General features: G+C 43.7%; 1 protein-coding gene across 5 annotated transcripts in view; it reads right to left on the reverse strand.

The window, feature by feature from the left end:
• The window catches only part of JARID2 (jumonji and AT-rich interaction domain containing 2), a 277840-nt gene that overhangs the window by 71533 nt on the left and 185151 nt on the right, over positions 1-21156 (reverse strand). The window lies entirely within an intron of this gene.

The raw sequence follows: 21156 nt of genomic DNA on the forward strand, positions 1-21156 counted from the left end.
CTGCTGCGTTTTACAGCATCCTATATTTTCACCTAAAGGGGTCACGAATCTGTCCCCAACTCTCTTCTGTGTCATTACATCCAGGTCACCTTTGCCTATTTAGCCATCAGTGTCCCTGTCGCCACTTCTAAATTCAGCCATGAAAAGTTCACTACAACAATTCAAGTTGGTACTGCAGAAAAAGGTATGTCTCTATCTATGCCCCCTCCAATCCCAAATTCTGGGTTACCCTGTGCCAACAAGGTCAAATTACAACCCTTTTTTTTTTTGAGGCAGAGTCTCGCACTGTGGCCCGGGCTGGAGTGCAGTGGTGCAATCTTCGCTCCCTGCAACCTCCGCCTCCCAGGTTCAAGCGATTCTCCTGCCTCAGTCTCCCAAGGAGCTGGGATTACATGCGCCCATCACCACGCCCAGCTAATTTTTTTGTATTTGTAGTAGAAACGGGGTTTCACCATGTTGGCCAGGCTGGTCTCGAACTCCTGACCTTGTGATTCGCCTGCCTCGGCCTCCCAAAGTGCTGGGATTACAGGTGTGAGCCACCACGCGTGGCCAAATTGCAACTATTTAGGTAGAGATTAAAACAAAAAATAGCCTTCATCTACCCTTCAGGTTTCTTTCCCATTATAATCCTATGCGAACTCCCTAACTTATCCATTTGGTATCTATAGAGTACATTTCAATTCCTTTCACCTGAAAATCTTAGGTAGAAATTCCTTTCTATCAAAATGAATCCTAATGGATCTTGGAACAGTATTTTGTTTGCTTGTTTGTTTGTGATGGAGTCTTTCTCTGTTGCCACCTCAGCTCACTGCAACCTCTACCTCCCAGGTTCAAGTGGTTCTCCTCCCTCAGTCTCCTGAGTAGCTGGGATTACAGGCATGCGCCACCACGCTCAGTTAATTTTGGTATTTTTTAATAGAGGTAGGGTTTCACCATGTTGGCCAGGCTGCTTTTGAACTCCTGACCTCAGGTGATCCACCTGTCTTGACCTTCCAAAGTGTTGGGATTACAGGCGTGAGCTACCACACCCAGCCCGGTTTGTTCTCTTTTAACACAGTAGCCAATAAGAAATTTCCTTGTCTCTCCACCAATAAATACAATAACATATTTTTGCTTTATGTATAATCAACTTGATATTTATCATCAATTGCCTAATAGTCACTCTTCCTCCAATTGTAAAGGTCTCCACTCTTGGAATAGTAAGCACTCGCAAGGATGAGAACTTGGGTCCTACTTTAAACTGTTCATCTAGACCTGCTCATAGAGATACTTGAAAAACACTATTTGAGGGCAGGAAAAAAAACAACAAAAAGAACGAGGAAACACAGTACAGGGATCAAAATAGACCCGATCAGAAGCCCAAACACCACGTAGGATAGAAAACGCAACCCCACTCAAAACAATTAACTAATAAAACTAAATAAGTGCCGGGGGCAGTGGTTCACCCCTGTAATCCCAGCACTTTGGGAGGCCAACGTGGGTGGATCATCTGAGGTCAGGAGTTCGAGATCAGCGTGGCCAACATGGTGAAACCCTATCTCTACTGAAAATACAAAAATTAGCCTGGTGTGGTGACATGCTCCTGTAATCCCAGCTACTCCGGAGGCTGAGGCAGAAGAATCGCTGGAACCCGGGAGGCGAAGATTGCAACGAGCCAAGATCGAGCCATTGCACTCCAGCCTGGACGACAAGAGCGAAACTCTGTCTCAAAAATAACAACAAATAAAAAAACTAAATAAGTAGAAGAAAGCAGATGTATTCCCTTGAAGACACTGTTGGGAGTGGATTATATAGAATAGTAAGCATACATCCTAAACTGTTGATGCTCAAAATGCTGTAACATTTTAAAAAAAAATTACAATATTTAACAAATTCCTACAGCAAAATACACACATACACACACAAGATTGCCTACTTCATCAAAACTAATACCTTTAAATTTAACCTCATAAATCCTCCACACTCCCCAAATATAAAGTACCACAATATTATGAAGAATTTCCAATCTCATTTTAACCTTAAATTCCCTTGTATGTCCTAAGCAGTGTCTACTCTTGCCGCCCCATGACCATCAAAAATACTACTGTCTAATAATATTCCTGATTCAAACTGACAGTCCATCAAAAAGGACAAAGTGTGACTCCCAACTACTTACTGGATAATCTAGAGTCCTTAAAAAAAAAAAAAAAAAAATCTACAAACAATGTAGGTCATTACAGAGCACTTTTCTTTTAAAAAAACCTTTTTATTGAAACAGGTTCTCACTCTGTCACCCAGGCTGAAGTGCAGTGACGCTATCATAGCTCACTACAGCCTCAAACTCTTGGGCTCAAGAGATCTTCCCACCTCAGCCTTGCAAAGTGCTGGAACTACAGATACGTGCCACTGCACTCAGCTGTTTTTGGCTTGTTGTTGTTGCTCGGTTTTTTTAATAGAGACAGGGTCTCCCCTCATGGTGCCCAGGCTGGTTTTGAACTCCTGGCCTCTGACCTCAAGCCTATCTCCTGCCTTGGCCTCCCGAAGTGTTGGGATTACATGTATGAGCCATGACGCCTGGCCCAAAAAGCACTTTAGAACCCAGGAATAACTGATATGAAACAGTCATATTAACAAGGTAACAGGAGGAAGTGAATCAAGTTTAACAGAAATGCCCTAGTGTTGTTTTAAAAAAAATAAGGGGGAGGGTGGGATCAGGCAATGCCACTATCTCTATGTGATGGGGAACAAAGAGCTTTTTTGCAACCAACTGCCTACCTGTATATAAGACATGACAGACCAGAAGCCCACAGGCAGGACCTTCACATGGGACAATGAAGTGGGGGGCGGTTAGGGTGAGGGGGATTTTCCAACAATCACAGAGCCTCATCTGTCACAGATGAGGAGCAGTTTCTGCTTGGTTGTTTTCCCCCTTTAAATTTTTCATCTGTTACAAATGACTTTTTTTTTTTTAATTACATAAGAAAATAGAACAAAGGGACAAAAGGCAATTTAAAAAGACAAAATACAAGCAAATTTATTGGGACTCAACAGACACAAAATCATTCCATCTAACTTTCTCAAGGCTGGCTCTCAATTTCTGCACCAATTCCCAGGCACCTGGTGATGGCCAGGTCTCCAGCGTGCAGTGTCAGAGGAGGGAAGGCTACAGAACCCTTGGTCCACCTTCCAACCAGCTGCCAGGTGGACTGACACAACACAACTGCCCTCCTTTTCCAATGAGGTTTTCCTTCCCACCAACCTCCCAGACTGTTTCAAAACAAAGGAAATGTTGTGCCATATTTAGAAAAATTGCTGGTTTTTTTTTCATTCTACTGAAAAGTGTTTTTAATTGGCAATTACAGAATACATACATCTTCATTTGAATGGACGCAACTCGCACTCTGAGTATTGCAGGAATTTTATAGAAATATTGCCTGCATGTGAACAGGATGTTAAGTGTTTACAGCTTTTTGAGAAGTCAGGGAAAACAAACGCTACACACAATGAGAAGACTGTGCAGCGACAATGAGAAACAAACAAGTAAACACAGACTAAGCAGAGACAACAGAGTGAGACACTGAGATATTTTACAATTTCAGGACCTCAAAGATAAACTGCTGCCTACCAATGCTGAAATCAAAGGTGCTTGGTGCCCAATGACTTTCCCAGTGAGACTATGAAAAATAAGGCAATAAGAGATTAAAAAGTGGCAGCAAAATAGATTACCCCTTAGAGGAAGAAGTCAAGCTCCCAAGTGATTAAACAGTTGTGAGACCCAGATGAAGCCAGGAACTAAAGAACAAGACAAACCAATATCTTTTATAAAGGGGCCAGAAGAACCTGTATTGTCTACAAAGGGCAGGTCTGCGGTGTGGCTTTTCAACCTGCAGAGTCCTGCAGGGATTACGAAGGTGTTGACCTTGCTTTCCTGGCCCCACACAACCAAAGGAATGGCACAGCCAAATCCTGAGTAAGCACTCCAAACAGTACAGACAGGCTTCAGGGACAGGGGTTTCCTTCTAGAATGCTGGATACAGGAAAATGGAAGAAAGTGATTCAGACGTGCTGAAAACCTACAATATTTGCACCTACGGATGCTGATGGAAGCAGCAGCAGCAGAACCCTGGGAGCGTATGGGATCCCACAGAGTGTATTCTGGCAAGCATGAGGAGCAAGGTGGTGCAGCTTCCGGGGCCTCACCCTCCAGGGGAGGCAGCATACCCGCCCACCACACCATTTACTTCCTCACTCCCTGCCATCAGCTGACTGGCATTTTCAACAGAACACCACCTGCCATTCCATTATTACAGCAAAAATGAAAACTGGGATAAAAGAGGTTCAGAATCATTGTGGGGTTGGGGTGAAGAGAGCACGGGGTTCCTGGGGTTGAAGAAGTAAAAACATAAATGTTTGAGAGAAAAATAAAACGTGTGCCCTCCCAAGCCTTGGGCCTTGCATGTAGTCAGGATGGGCCTTCCTGCCCTGGGTAACACACAGCCCCAGAGAAGGTGTGTCTCCCTCACACACCCCATGGAAGTCGCAATCACAGTATAATTTCCTTCCATGTTTACTTTTTATTAATTCTTCAAGGAGATCCCTTACAGAAGACGCCTTAATTCTAGGAACTCCACATGTATCCTTTATGTCAATGAAACCAATTAAATCAAGCCCTCCAGCAAGCCAAGGTGAAAAGATCAAATCAAGTAAATGTAAACCAGCAGAGGAAGAAGTATGTTGATATATTCAAAGGATAACATTTTATTTACAATATTGTAAACCACAGGGATGGTGCAGTGGGGTGAGGGAATAGACGTTTCAGATCAGATCCACTGGGGGCGTGTATCTGAATTAAAGGAGGACGAAGTTCAAATAAGTTCAGGAGAAGACGGATATGAGCTGCTGTTTGTTTGGTGTTTGGGGAAATGGGAAAGGCTGGTCACTTTGTTATGTTCAAGGATCTTAATAAGATCCCCTTCACTGTACACACGAGTAACTAGGAGAAGGGTGAGACCCACCCCGGGTCACCTAACTTGGATGGCAGAACAAACAGGACCAGCAAACAAACCTATGGGTCCCCACGTGACAGCTTTCTCTGCCAAGCCATGCCACGCCATGCCACGCGACCTCCACGTGGCAGGTGACGCAAAGCCTTGTGAGCACAGGCATCCAGTGTGCACCCCCTCACTAAAAGCTGCCAGGCCAAGGAGCTCCATGGCCCCTCATTCATGACCAAAATCAGCCCTGCTGAGTGAACGCCACTGAAGCTGTCTCAAAGTAAGAGAAAGGGTGTTAAAATGAATGACCATTTACGAATGTGATCCCATAGAGTATACGGGAGTGTATGGGAGTGTATGGGATCCCACGGAGTGTGTTCTATGTGGCAATAAATGGCCTAAGATAGAGATTGCAGGTCTAAGGGGATCTTGCTTACTCCAAACAGCTCCTTCCATCTGGAATGCTCTCTCCCTTTACCTTGCCATGGCTGGTGGCTTCTCATCCTCTAGGCCAGAGGAGGGAAGAAAACAATCCCGGCCTGTTACTCTGTAATGGAGGTCACTCCCTTCATGTCTGGGCAGAAGTCTCCTCCTCAGAGGTGACCATCCTAAAGCAGTACCTCATGCATAACCAGCCACCTAACCCCAAACCCACTGCTCTGCCCTTCTGGTGGTATACACAGGACTCTCTACTTGCAGTCTCCTCTTTCTGATCCGTTTCTATATACAGGCCTTACCAAGTGTAGAGGAGAAGCCCTCCGTAGATGCCGGAAAGGAGAAGGGGAGGAACACTACTCTGTTATAGGAGCTGTGAATTATACAACCCACCACTCATGATTTAGGAATCACAGAATCCAACACACTCACGGTATCTGAGCAGAGGGGCAGACTGAATGGCAGCTCAGAGGAAAAGGGAGATGGGTGGATGTTTGTGAAACAGATCCAACAGCAACAGGAGAGGAGGAGCCTTGGTATTGTTCTGCTCCAGGTAAAGTTAGTAGCCATCCCAGCATGAAGCCTACCTGAAGGTAGACAGGAATTCAGTTTCGTTAAGAATAAACATATATCTTGAATATAGAGGCTGGTATTTGAAAGGAAAACAAAAAAAAATACCCACCAGGCACCTGCCCACATGGCCCTCCCTTAAGAATTTACCATGCCACTTGCCCATCCTCACCATCATCTCACAGAAGCCAAATCAGGTCTGGCTCTGGCTGATAGTCACCCTGTGACATAAGGTGCTTTTCTACACCTTGGCATTCCATTGTATTCCACATGGCCTCACACAGCACAACTGTTCCAGGTCACAGTTGCTGGGCCCAAGAGACGGCTGGCTCCCGCCACACCTCATGCAACAAGACCACCACATACACCACAGAGTATCTGTACTTCTTGATCAAGCTGCATGAGCTCCAGGTCACTTGGCTGGCTCCCGCCACACCTCATGCAACAAGACCACCACACACACCACAGAGTATCTGTACTTCTTGATCAAGCTGCATGAGCTCCAAGGGGGAAAGCTCCCTATTTCCCTTTCCCCATCCGTCCACTCCCTAAGTTACATAGAAGGCGACTTTCTTTTTCTGCTAAGCCTCCCACAGCTACCTCTCACTTGCTGTTAGGAATCATCGCTTAAAAATTTACCAAAATCAATCTTCACTTTTTGTTCTTAAAACAAAATTTATACAGCATCTTTATGAGAACGCAGGAGCATGGCAATATACACACTAACATTATGTGGAAAGTTAACCAATAAATCACGAGACCATGCTTGTAAAGAAACCCCAGGGATGAACTGACAGTACTATGTCAAATATTTTTTTCTTTTGTAATACCCTCCCTGTGCCCCTTCCTCCCCAAATGATTGATTTAGAAGCTTCCTGGGCATCCTGCCATTAGAAGCTTCACACAAGGGTGGCACTGTTTCTCCAGGTTTCCTCTGGGGTCAACAGTGTAGAGTTAACCCGCTTATTGCTATCTGTGCACTCAATCTCTAGGGTAGCCCTAACTTCGGCACAACAGCAATTTCCAGGTTAATTAAATCCTATTTCTGTCCAGGATTTCTGACAGTCTGCAAACCCAAGAAGGGCATGGCGTGACACACAAATCAGCTGGAGCAAGCAGGAGCAAGGGGGACCAGGCGGCTTAAAGTGAATGCACAGCTGTTCCCTAGATGAGGGAAGTACATGCCAAAACATCATTTTATTAACTCAATTTTCCAATATTCAAAACGTAAGCTGGTAAATCCAATTATTTAGATTACATCCCAATTTTAAACAAAGGGCAAGGAAACGGTGGGAGGGAGGGTCTGTTCATTAAAAAAAAAAAAAAAAATCAGACAATCCGTGTCTGGCAAATACAAAATGACCGGCATGGCTGCGCTCTTTGTGCCGGTGTGGGAGCTGGCCCTGAAGCTTTGCCAACTTGCTGAAAGGCCTATTCAAAAAAAAAAGAAAAATTCCCGTGTTTCCATCCCCAAAATAATTACCCACTCCATTCGCCCCCCAGACACACACACTACAAACCTGGCAGCCACTCAAAGAAACAAGAGTGTGCCCGTGTGTGTGCGCACTGGAGGTTGTGGGGGGTCGGGCAAGGGATACCCTCTACCCAGGGCAAGCTGCCCACCAAATTCAAATGCAAGTGCAGTTGCGGGTAAACCACACAGAATGGTGGTAAACATCCTGAATAGTAAAGAGAAAATAAACACATCCTCAAGTGAACCCAGAGGCTAGCAGAGACCAACTCATACCAAACTCTGTAATGAGAGGCACTAGCATAGACTATATTCTCCTAAGCGCGTGGTCCACCCAGTTCCCACAGTTTTAAACTGTCAGGGTTTGATTTACCAGAAGGGGAGGGCATCACAACAATGACAAAACTGGAGGTCAGCTGGCTCTGTAAGAAGAGTTATCCTATGCAGAATGCCTGCTTTATGGCACTTCTGGAGACAGAGCCCTAGTGGTCCACAGGCCACATTTCTGGCTTTACATATAAACTGACGAAATTGTTTGTTTGTGCAAAAAACCTCAGGATATTAAATATTTGCAGCACTTGTCTTAATTAAGTTACATAGGAAGCTATTTAGAGTAAACATCTGCCATAGCCGGAATTTGCGTAAAGGAACCTTTTGTTAGTTGAATTCCCCTCAAGATGAAACATTATGATGTTTTGCTTTGTCAGAGTGGTACAAGCAAAAGAGTAGTCGCGTCACAAAACCTGAGTTTAGTTCACCTAACCTGTCACCTAGGGCAAGCTGGGTCTTTTTTTCTGATGTGATTTTTTTAAGGATTATTAACAAAGGGAAGCTAAGGCTCTGTTTAGCTCCAAGCTTCTGTGATCTTTGACCTCTTCTTAAAAACACAAGTGGTACCTGAATGTAGTGATTTCTATAATAATTCCTTTGAATCTATCATTTCCTAAGAGTAGATGAAAAGTCCTAATTATTTTGGAGAAGTAAAATCTAAATCTCCAAACTGACAGTATTGTTGAAGATTTCTAGCGCCAACTTTCTACCTACCAGTAAAACAGCAAACTATACTGACTTTTAAAGACTACCACCTAGCACTTCAGCAGGTGGAGGGGGAGGTGAAAAATGCATTCATATGTATTTTAGAAAGATATCACAGTTCCAAAAATCAACTCCCCTACTCCCTTAAAGATTAAATAGTAGCAATACAATCTGTAATCTGCACTTCCTTCCACTCAGCCCTTCCAATGAGGAATAACTTGTTTAGGCAACACATGAACTTACTTCAGAACTGTGAGTCACCCTTAGGAACGCTAACGTAACTGCCTACAAATATATTCATCAGCTCTATCCATTAAGAAGCCAGCCCAAAGACAAGGCAAGCCTTGCAAATCCAAACATCAACACCGCTTCAGGAAGACACCATTCTTGCTCGCAGACACTTCACTCCCTTGGAATACTAAAGTGGAAAACAGGCATCAGAGAGAAAGGGGGGCTTTTTTTTTTTTTTTTTTTTTTTTTTTTTTTTTTTAAATTCCAGGGAAGGATTAGTGGGGAAGGAAAGAGAGAAAAAAAAAAATTTAAATCAAAGATAATAGCACTAAATATCTACAAGCTATGAACAACTTTTTCCCAAATAAAACATGACTTGGTGCACATAAATCTCAGGTAGCTGGTGACATCCTGCACAAACAGTATGAAAAGTAATATGCAGTACAGTTTTTTATTCAATTAATAAAATTATTCAATTATGGTTCTTGAAATCTTCTATGGCATCCTGAAATGTCAGAGAACCAAGACTGCCTGAAAATCATGACTGTCATGATCAAGGAAACATGTGACATTGAGTTCTTTTGTGTTCTAGAAAGCAACCACGTCAAATTTGAGAGGGATCATCATTAATCAACAATTAAAGTGGCAACAAAGCCCTTTTGTTCTGTCAGTCACAAATGCCACAGTTATAGTTTACCACCTATGCAAGGCTGTCTGCGCCACCATCCCCAGGCAGCATAACCCTGTTGTTATGAGGGCTACATCTCCAAGCCCAGAAGGAAGAGGCACAAATATTCTTCTCAACAAAGACTGCTGGTCTCAGGACAGTCTCAAGCAAAAAGCAGATCTTAAGGCAGCAGGGACTACATAAAGATAGTAAGAGTCAGAGTAACACATGCAAGTACCTACAGAATCCAGTCAGGATCTGGCCAAAGTAATTTCTAATAGGCTGTTGTAGTTACAAGGTGTGAACAAATTATCTAAAGTACATTCAGTTTTAAAAGCCTAGAAGAGCCAGTTAAAATGTTAATTTGCCTCTCTACTATCTCTCGATGGGATTCCCTATTTAGTTTTTAAAATATCATTTCAACAAAAACCCTAGCAGTCTCCCAATTTTAGATTGCTCAACACCCAACTGCAAATTGCCAAAACTCTCCTGGCAATGGGCATGTTTGGAAAGGCAAAGGGAATGACCCTGTGAGGCGAGAATCCTGTTTTACTTCCTTTTGTTCAAAAAGAAAGAGAAATATAAAAAGAAATTGTATTCTACATGGCTATACAGCATATTAAAAAATAAAAATCCAGGCCAGGCGTGGTGGATCACCTGAGGTCAAGAGTTCGAGACCATTCTGACTAACATGGTGACACCCCGTCTCTACTAAAAATACAAAAATTAGCTGGGCGTGGTGGCAGCCATCTGTAATCCCAGATACTAAGGAGGCTGAGGCAGGACAATAACTTGAACCTGGGAGATGGAGGTTGTGGTGAGCCGAGACCATGCCATTGCACTCCAGGCTGGGCAACAAGAGCGAAACTCCATCTCCAAAAATAAATAACATAACATAACATAACATAACATAACATAACATAACATAACATAAAATCAAATCCAGGGGAATGCTTCTTAGATAGTTGCAGAAACTTCCCACCAGAAATATCACAACAGATGGAGCTGTGCGATACGTCGGGTCCTAACTGTCCATTCGGCATGACAGACCACTAAGTGACCACTAAGTCCCAGAAGGACCGGGGTGGGCTCTGGCATCTTATATGCCCTCCCTCTCACGCAGTAAGTTCACTAACAGAGATTTTCTTTATTTAAAGGGTAACAAACAGAAAAGGGATCCCAGGCAATTTCCCCACCCACAGCAAATCTCAGGAAGTAGCCAGTATGCACCAATAGATGGCAATAGCGAGTCTTTACACTCCAGCTGTGGGATCACCCCAAGGGAAAAAAAAAAAAAAGGAATGCTAAATTATGACAAGCACTGATATTAGCCAATTTTTAGAAGCTGCACTAAAATCTGGTGCCAGTTAAGAACACAGCCACTGTTCACAGAAAGTAGGTCTATAAACACGATTAGCAATACTGTCTCACCCCTCCAACTCATTACACCCCAAAGTTCTTTACTTGTATGGAAAACATCTAGAAATATACAATCCAGCTTTTTTTAGATCCCAAGAAACATGGCTAGAGATAAAACACACAGCATTTAGCCTTTTTTTGGTGATTTTCAGAAAACCTACATTTTCTGAGTATCAGAAAACCCATAGCATTTAGCCTTTTTTGATGAGTATCAGAAAACCCACATTTTGGGGGCTCTGACAAAAATTTATTTAGTTGCCTGGACCATAATCATTTGTGATTTTCAAAGTATGGGGCATTAAACTATCACCAACCAAAATGTGGGGTGAAGTCTGCTTCGTAAGAAAAGCATTTGCTATAATTGACACACTGTCTCTTACGACATTTGTTAAAAATGCGTAAGATGAAGAAACACAACCATAATTTTAAAATCTGCTAATAGCTAATGAACGTAAAACTAATTCTCCTCCACCTTCTGAGTGTTTGTGCTCTGTGATGTTGAAGCAACGGCATATTCTCCCACTCAAAAATGAGCTCGCAAGTTACAACAGACACAGTGTCTCAGCATCTGTGTCACTGGCACCTGCAGGAGCAGTTCTAGAGGACACATTGGTGGAATAAAAATTTAAATAAAACCCAAAGAAACTGTGCCAATGGAAAGTGGGCAACAGGGCAAGGTGAGCAAATCAACTTCCTTTCTAACAATGCCCAGAATATCCCTTAAGCAGCCTTAAATTTTTCCTAACATTCAACGCCACACATGGTACCATATTTCAGGCCACAAAACAGAACCAAATGGCATCACCGAATCAAACCAAAGAGAGGGACCTGAGGGGTTGGGAGGCAGGATGCAAAGGGGTCAGCCCAACCCTTCCAACTCACAATATTCTACCTTGTTTACAATCTTAATAACCATTCCATGACCTCAGACACCTCGCCCCAGTACAACATGAAAGTCCTCCCAGTTTTTCATCAGCCAAGGACCAGTCGACTGTTGCAAGCTGTGAATCCACCTGATGTCATGAATGTGCACTAAATTGAAAGAGGTCACATATGTAGACAGCAGCAGTGGACACCAGATGAGCAGTATCTGCAGGACATACATGTCCATCTAATTGCATACGGCTTAAATGAATCCTCAAAGGGTCGGACAAGAATACCTCCTGACTAGATCTCAAGTCAAAATATTTCCAAGAAGGTAGAGTCATTCTGATTCACAAGGGGCCTTGATGTCAAGTACGTTATCTGTGTTTCGGGCACTGAACCAGCAACACTCTGCTAAAGGTACAGCATTGCTGGTTTAACATATGAGCCTCGTAATTCCTTTCCAGAGACAACATGTCTGCATTTGCTGTGACATTACAAAAGTAGTCTATGGGTTTTTAAGGCTTTGAGCCAAGCTAGTAGCAGAAACTCCCAGGGGTGAGAGTGGGAAGAATGAGGAAATCAAAACAAGTCCTTCTCCTCATCCAATGAAGCTGGCTTGTTTCTCCTCTTCTTTAGCATTTTAACTCCATGACAATTTCTGATCCCCACTCAGTTTCCGGAAACATCCTGAGAAAAGAAGTCCAATCTCTTAAACAGGACTCAAGATAAAAACACCCAAGCTGTGTGTAATTCTGAAGGGCTGAAAGACAAAGACTTCCTGTTCAATTAAGGCCTTCATTAATCCCTCCTGCTTAAGCCCATTTTCCTTGTCTGTAGATAGGAAATGATAAAGCCACAAGGTCAGCCTCCTTTGGTGCAGCTTAAACCGTACAAAGAAGGCTGCAGCCACATATCCATCCTAGGTTCCTCACAAAGCCTCTCTATCTGCTCGTTTTCTCTGGATGGCACTACAAAACAGAGGGAAGCGTGATCAAAAGTATAACGAGGAGTGAAAGAAACAGGAGAATAAATTGCATAAGATCCTAATAAAACATAACAGTGGGGTGCAAGTACAGGAGGAGGATAGAGATCCATGCAACAGACTTATAAACCTCCAACAATGAAGGCAGCCAATGATAAGATTTTTGAGCTAAAAACTTTTTAAGTGAGTTACGTCTAAAATCTTATCTTTTACCCCAGCCTCAAACCTAGCTTCACTGAGTCCTCTCGCACCAGGAGTAATTAATGTTTGTGATGCTTCCTGTGGGAGGCACTGTAGCTGGGTTTGCCTCATTCTCCCCGTTCCACTGCCTGAAACCAGAATAAGCTCCCGCCCCGCCCTTTTTTTGGAGACAGAGTCTTGCTCTGTCTCCCAGGCTGGAGTACAGTGGCCCCATCTCAGCTCACTGCAACCTCCCCCTTCCGGGTTGAAGCAATTCTCCTGCCTCAGCCTCCTGAGCAGCTGGAATTACAGGCAGTCAACACCACCCACAGCTAATATTTGTATTTTTAGTAGAGACAGGGTTTCACCATGTTACCCAGGCTGGTCTCGAACTCCTGACCTCAGGCAATCTGCCTGCCTCAGCCTCCCAAAGTGCTGGGATTACAGGTGTGAGCCTTGAGCATGGCCACAATAAAGCTATTTCAATGGAACAGTTAGAAGGATACTGTGGAGGAAAATCACTTCCTAGCTCTTTTCAAGCTATGCTGCACCACCACAGGGCGGTAAGCCACCACTTTAGAGAAAGGGTAACATTTGCCTAAATGATCTTCTAAAGGGGGGCTGCAAGGGGGAATCACAATAACAAAGGAGTTGGAACTGTAAGAAAAACAATCACATTTTGCCCAAACTGGTCAGAAACAATGATGTGCAAAGGAATCATGGAAATGAACGACATCCTTCTCCACTCTGCAATTCACAGATGAAAAAAGCTACGTATGTACATCTCCCTCACTGCTGGCTTCAGCAGAATGTTCTGCCAGCCAACTGGGCAAATGCAGAATCATGTTCATAAAGATGTGGGTGACAGGCACTGGGAGGGGGGATGCATAACTACTCTCTTTATAATGCGACTCTCCAATTCCGCCAGCCTAAACATGCCCTAATGGTCTCCGTTTGATCAAAGAGGCATCCGTCTTTAACTGTGTCAATCCACTGCCAAACTCCACACTCCCAGCCATGTATCAGTCCTGAGAAGGGTCACTGAGGCTCCTCCTCCAGCAATTGGTAAATGAGAACATTTCCAGCTGGACACTTCAAGCTTCTGCCCCATCCCACCCCCGCCCCAACCCATTTCCAGAACACCGTCAGAAAGCAGCTGTATGAACCTCACACCCAGAACCGGCCCCAAGACGTTAACCCTGTGTGGGTTTGGAAAACAATACTAACAGACACTGACAAAAAAATATTCTATCTTCTGTCTATTCTGCTAAGGGCCCACTTATCTTTCCAAAAATTCACCTGTTCTTCCTGAGTGGCCCTTCTCCACCCTCTCCTACGAATTCATTTGTCCTCCCAGAATCGTCCTTTTGCCCCCCACATCCCAGTAGGATGGTAAATTCTTTTTTTTTTTTTTTTTTTTTTTTTTTTTGAGACAGAGTCTCACTCTGTCGCCAGGCTGGAGTCCAGTGGCATGATCTTGGCTCACTGCAACCTCTGCCACCCGAATTCAAGCAATTCTAGGATGGTAAATTCTAACCTCCTCTTACTTAGAGTCACATTTCTTTGTGAACTCAACTAAATCTGTTTTTTTCCCTCTTGCTAATCTGTCTTTCGTCCATTTAATTAGCAGACTCCCCAAAATTGAACTTAAGAGAGTAGAAAAAAGTTCCTCTTTTTAAAAAATGTTTCTTCTAATTTTTTATGTCATATAACTTTAAAAGCAGAGAATTTTACACAAATTAGCACTGCAGACAGACAACCCTAGCACAAATTAGCACTGCAGAGAGACAACCCTAGTACCTAACTAGGTTAAGGGAGGACTTCCACAATGTAAGCTTAGAAGACAGTGCATGTAAATACGGAGCTGAGGCCAAGGGTTCACGGTATGATTGAGCTGGACAGAAAAGGGGACAGACCATAGAGAATGGACAATGAAGGAGACACAGGCTCTGCCTTTCAGGTCTGAACAGGAAGGCTTAGGTTTCATGAAGTGTGACATAATCCAGTCACAGCATCACAACATAAACTATGACCTGGACTGTACCACGGAGTCAGTGGAGACTGCCATTCCCAACGAGTCCCTGAAACCACCGCCCTCTGGGACAGAAATCGGCTTGGAACTCAAACATTCACCACAAGGGACTTTTCCAGGATGAACAGACGACCACGCACCCCTGGGCTTCCAGGTAAAATCTACGCTGAAGCTGAACAGTAAAACCACACGGCTGAAGGACGGGGTGGCCGCCTGCAGTTGGGCTCTAAGAAGGACCTGGATATGCTGGGAGGGGTCCATGTAGAGGTCCAGAAGTCCAAGACCCAGGTGACCAGAAGAGCACTCAAATGCCCTCTCAGGGAAGCACAGTCCACTTGAATCTCATTCTCCCCTGAACTGAACTCATTACAACTGAATAGGAAAACACAGAATATCAACATTATGGGGGGGAAAAAAATCAGAAGAAAAGCATTCCAAGCAGGAGTCCACACCACTAGAAACAGAAGAGATCACTGGGATTTTTCTAATCCCACGCTTCTCAAACGGGGCCTCCCAGGTAGTAGGCAACCAGTGATACAGGAAAGGGAAGGTGGGGAGGGAAGGACTGGGTAGAGGAAGGGCGTGGCCCCTGGCTAGGCTCTACTCCCAAGACCTAAGTCAGGACAGGCACTCTGCCTTCCTGCCCAATGCTGCATTTTCCAGGACCACTCTGATCTGACACGCCCCCATCCTGGGCCTATGAAAACCTATAAAAACCCGAGAGCTTAGCAAGGCATAGACGCAAGCAGCTGGGCGTCCTGAGGAACACATCAGCAGAAGGCAGACAACACTAGTGGCCATCGACCAGCATGCTGCCCTCCCCACCTCCAGGGGAAAATCAACTCCCTTCTGGCTCCCCGATCTGCTGAGAGGTACTTCTCAATAAAACCCTTTCATTCTCCAAGCCCACGTGTGATCTGATTCTTCTGGTACACCAGCAAGAAACCACAGGTTACAGAAATCCCTGTCCTCAAGGAAGGGGGTCTAATTGAGCTAAAACAAGCCGCCTATAGACAGCAAACTAAAGGAACACCCCGTAACACACACCCACTGGGGCTTCAGTTGTAAACATTCACCCTTAGACACTGCAGTGGGGTTGCGGCCCCACAACCCGTCCACCTGGATGCTCCCCTAGAGGTATGAGCAGCTGGGCACTGAAGAAGTGAGCCACTCCTCCATCGCACGTCCTGAGAGGGAGACAAGACAACCTTCCCCATTTCACTAGAAGCCATACAATGCAGCAAAGCTTTTCTGTGTTTTCTGCTAGCTTTGGGATTGGTTTGCTCTGTACCCCTGAAGTTAAAAGTTTAAAAAAAATTTCTTTTTTTAATTAATCCTCAAGGCACTGAAACTCCAATGTGCCAACCAGCTTACAATTATACCGCACCTGGTTACTGACAGAATTTCTAAGAACAAAAGCTAGAACCCAGACCTACCCGTGGAGAAATGACCCCACTTTGGTGCTTCTGACACAAACCAACCTGAACTTGATTTCCCTGGCACTGGCACTGGGAGGAAGGTGACATCCTACCAGCCTCCAAGCCCTAAAATGGGGCTCTAACAGGAGACAACTTTCTTACATTGAGCTGGGATTCCCAAAGGCTGGATATCTTTCCTGAGAAGTTGTAAAACTTAGGTGGCCCCCAAGAGGATTTGGAATCCATAAATCATCTCTCAAGAATTTAGTTTAACTAATGTTGGACTTATGATACCCTAAGGTATGTAGCAAAAACATACATGAACCCTCTGTAAGGAGAGTTTTTTCATCTCAGGCCTCAATGAATTCCCCCCCAAACAACTTTTCACATCCAGGGGAAATAAAGCACCATGAGGAAAACCCAGCAGATGTCCAACTGGGAAAATGTCAGTCAGTAATTTGAATAATCAGACTATGTTAAAACAAATAAAAGCCAAGTTTGAAAATATCTGCATAACAGGAAACTAACACTTGAAACAGTGAACACTGAAACTACCACTGAACAAACACTGAAACTAACATTTGAAGGTAACCTAACATCGAAAAGAACCAAACAGAACTTCTAGAAATCAAAAATAAACTAGCCAGAATTAAGGCTTTTACTTGGCGGTAACAAACCATTTTTCTATTGAAGGAAACGCAAACCTACTTACAAAGTAGAAAGTAAAAATTTCATGAATTATATAGACTGCAAAACTTCAAAGTCCTCTTCCAGCAGAGGTTAAGGCCCAAGATACAGAAAGCTGAGAAACACTGTCCTACAGACAAAAATCTTACCTCCTCCTGATAGATGAGGAAACAGCAGATCAAGAAGCGTATTTAGTGACTTGAGTAGGATTAAGCAACTATTAAATACTACTGGAGGATACACAATAACATTCTATCAAAATACTTGAATTAACACTCCATGGAGTTCACATAATGGGATTCTGAGACTCACGTGGATAAATGAATGGGTTCATTTCCTGTTGTGCCCAGGGGTGTGAAGAGCCTCTGTTGTCATGACAATGAAAAACCAATGAATTCTCTTCCACATTTGACAGTGGTTAAAATAAACAACGATGACAGCTGACCCTATTTGCCCTTCTAAGAATTTTTTGAAAATCTCTCTCCTCATCAGCTCCTCTAGGGAACTGGCTCCTCGTAATCTATCTATGTGCAATACTCTCTGAAAGATGCCACCACCCTCAACAACCTCACAGGCTAAAAATACAACAAATTCCATTTTAAAAGATAAGTCACTGATTGAGGAGTATATGGAATTGTCCATCACAGAAATATGAATTTTGTGCATCAAGAGACAGCTACAGTGTTATTTAGTGTCATCTCTCATTCTCTGGTCTACAACAAAACTTCATTAAAAAAAAAAAAAAAAAAAACCTGTTAGGAACATAGTGAAGGGTGGAGACAGACTTATGGAGGTACATGTGTTTTACGGGCAGATTCCCCCACTGGGTACAAATTAAGTCTTGTGCAAGTTGAAACATGTGAAACCAGGGAAAGTAAAGTACACTGGCACATACACAAATATTCTACCCCTGATTGACACACACACACACCGTGGAGAGTGAGGGCTATGGGAAAAACACTTACGGCCTAAAAAAAAGAATAAAAAAACAGGGGTATGATGGATATTGCATTATTGTCAGTCAGAGGATCATCCATAAATGTTAATTATAAGAGAAAAGAACAACTATCAAAGAGAGAGCACTGTCATATTTTCTCCCCATATCACCAAAAGAATGGAGAAAAACATCCCCAGTCCTGTATGATGCAATGATGTGAGTGGGCAGTAGTGGGTGCATCGACCTGGCCCAGGGAAGCACCATGTATTGCAACCCACAGGAAGCTGGGAATCATCTTATAAGGACAACATTAAAGCCAGCATATGACCGCCTAATACAAAGGAAATCCAAGATTAAATCACATTGTTTGCTCTAATAAGTTGCTTACCTCAGGAAAAGACTTTCACTTAGATGACATGCCCTTAGGTAGGACGCACACCACCTAAGCGACTGCCTAAACTGAAACTACACACACACACACACACACACACACACACACACACACACACAGAAAGAGAGAGAGAGAGAGAGACATGGGGGTTGGGGAGGAGGCGTGTAGCCAACAACTAGACTATAAATAATTTCAAATAAACCGCAAGGGAAGGAAAGACATTATTACTTTTCTTTTTCGGCACACGGCAGATGAACAAGCTGAGGAAGGAAACATTTGGGGACACGCAAAGGAAAAGGTCCCTATAAGGAAATGGGGCTACCTGGCCCTAAAATTTCTTAACCACAGACACAATTACTGTTCACTTACCCAGCAACTGTATGTAGAATGTGTGCTTATTATTTAAGGGTAATAACGTAATGCGTGCTTTAAATCACATACAGCCCTCGGAGTGGTGCTTATCAAAGTGTGGTTCTCCAACCAGCAACAAGAGAATCACTTGGGAGCATATTAGAAATGCAAATTCTCAGGCGCCACCTCAGACTTGCTGAATCAAAAACTCTCAGGGCAGGACCTAGCCAGTCTGTGTTTTAATCAGTCCTCCGGATGATTCTGATGCACGCTTACATGTGAGAAATACTGGGTCAGAACCAATGCTATAAGGTGTAATGGTTGCATTTATCGGACAAGGAAACAGAGAGGCTCAGATACTTTTAAGTAGCTTTTAACAGCTTAGATACAAACCAAACATCTAACTTTATTCGAAAACCTGGGCTTCTGAAGGAGGAGAACCCAGTCTGGATGGAGGGAGCCTAAGGACTTCCTAGAACTAAATCAGATGGAAAACCGCCGATCTTAGAGCCCTTCTAGCCCAAGTAAGTAACTTTGTAAAATGTTCCAAACTTTCCAGCTATGGCAGGAAACTTCACTCTCTTCACTCACATGGGGCATACACCAAGTACCCAATGGGAAACCTCTACAGGGTATCTGAACCCCAGGAAATTCTGCAACCAGTGCTACTGAGATGCTTGCTTGGGCCCACTCCCTCTCTGCAGAGTGTGCTTTTTCTCCTTTTTTTTTTCTGAAGGCAAGGGGCTGGGGATGACGGAGTCCAAGTCTGCCCAGGCTGGAGTGCAATGGTATGATCTCAGCTCACTGCAACCTCTGCCTCTTAAGTTCAAGTGATGCCCCAGCCTCAGCCTACCGAGTAGCTGGGATTACAGGCGTGAGCCACCATGCCTGACTAATTTTTGTATTTTTAGTAGAGACGGGGTTACACCATGTTGACCAAGCTGGTCTTGAACCCCTGACCTCAAAAGATCCGCCCGCCTCGGCCTCCCAAAGTGCTGGGATTACAAACAGGAACCACCACACCCGGCCTGTAGAGTGTACTTTCGTTTCAATAAATCTGCTTTTTTTCCTCATTGCTTTGTGTGTGCGTTTTGTACAATTCTTTGTTCAAAACGCCAAGAACCTGGACACCCTCCACCAGTAACACAATGGTAGCAGGTGAACTGTGGGTCCCAGTGGCTTAGCAAAAGTGCAGGAGCACTACTGAGCACTGTGAGCCTGTGTACCTAACCAGGCATTCCTGGGAACAGGCTTCCTGCTGGATTTATTTCACCAGAGACAAGAGTCCTTTCCAGTGGTATACCTTTAGTGACTTGGCTTAAGAGGATTTCAACAGAAGCTGCAAAACAGACTGCTTCGCAGCTCTGATTCAATGTTCCTGGATAAAGGGCTAACACTGGAGACAGAACCTCTCTGGAAAAAATCTATGGGGTCATTATCCAAACTGACACCTGTAAATTTCTTCCTTAAATTGCTTACATAAATTTCTTCCTTAAATTGCTTCACTGAAAGGGAAAGTTTCCTTGGAAACTTAATTTCAATTAACTAATTGCAATTTAAAATTATATCCTGGTCTTCTGAGGCTTGAACCAAGAAATGTGAATAATATGTAAAAGGCTTGTTTACACTAAAAGTAGCGGGGGCAGTGGTAACAGCAACACAGAAAGCCCAAAACACTGTCTTCAAGGTGTTTGTCGGAATTATTCCTCATGACCTTCAGAAGGGTAAAGGTGAAGGAGCCATACCCTCCTCTCCTTGGCCTCAAACAATTCCCAAAACCCAAACATCAGGAGGTGATCGTGTAGGAGATATATGGATTGCAGCTGATGGAAACATCAGCGTGCATCTGGGTTCCTAAATCATTTCACAACATTGATCACGAAGACTCACAGCACCCAGTCCTATCTAAGCCATAGATTCCTCATTTAGGGAACAGGATGATCTCACATTCACATGCTCTGTAAGGGCTCTATTTATCCCAGTACAGTTCAATTAGACTAAATTGCAGGAGGCATCAGAAATGATAATCAGGAGAGAAATTACGGCAAAGGCAGTTCAAGTCCCTACAAAGGGGAAAAACTACAAGCTCCAGAAAGGCCAAGTGCCAGTCCACATTACACAATGGCATTTGCCGGAACAACAAGCAGATTACAGCCCTGCACGGTACCAATAGTCTACAGGCTGTCACAATGAATGCAAACATATTTCGTGGGGGCTGAGTAACAGGCTGAACAAATTTGTAACTACGTTCCAGAAAAAGAATGGCTCTGAAAACAACATATATTTAGAAACTGCTAGAATCCCATCCTACACAGTTCCAAGTTGACAGAATAATAAAGTACCCCAAGACTGGTCTGGATCATGTGCAGTTACTCAAAGCAGCCTCTACAGACCATTCATTCCCCCAAGAGTTAGCAGAAGCTTAAGTGGGCTTGGACTGGAAAGCATGCCCCGAAAGTCCCACATCCTTCACATAAGTAGGCACTGACAAAAGCGATTTTACCACCAGA

Source organism: Piliocolobus tephrosceles, chromosome 5 (genome assembly GCF_002776525.5).
Source record: "Piliocolobus tephrosceles isolate RC106 chromosome 5, ASM277652v3, whole genome shotgun sequence".
Classification (NCBI taxonomy): Eukaryota; Metazoa; Chordata; class Mammalia; order Primates; family Cercopithecidae; genus Piliocolobus; species Piliocolobus tephrosceles.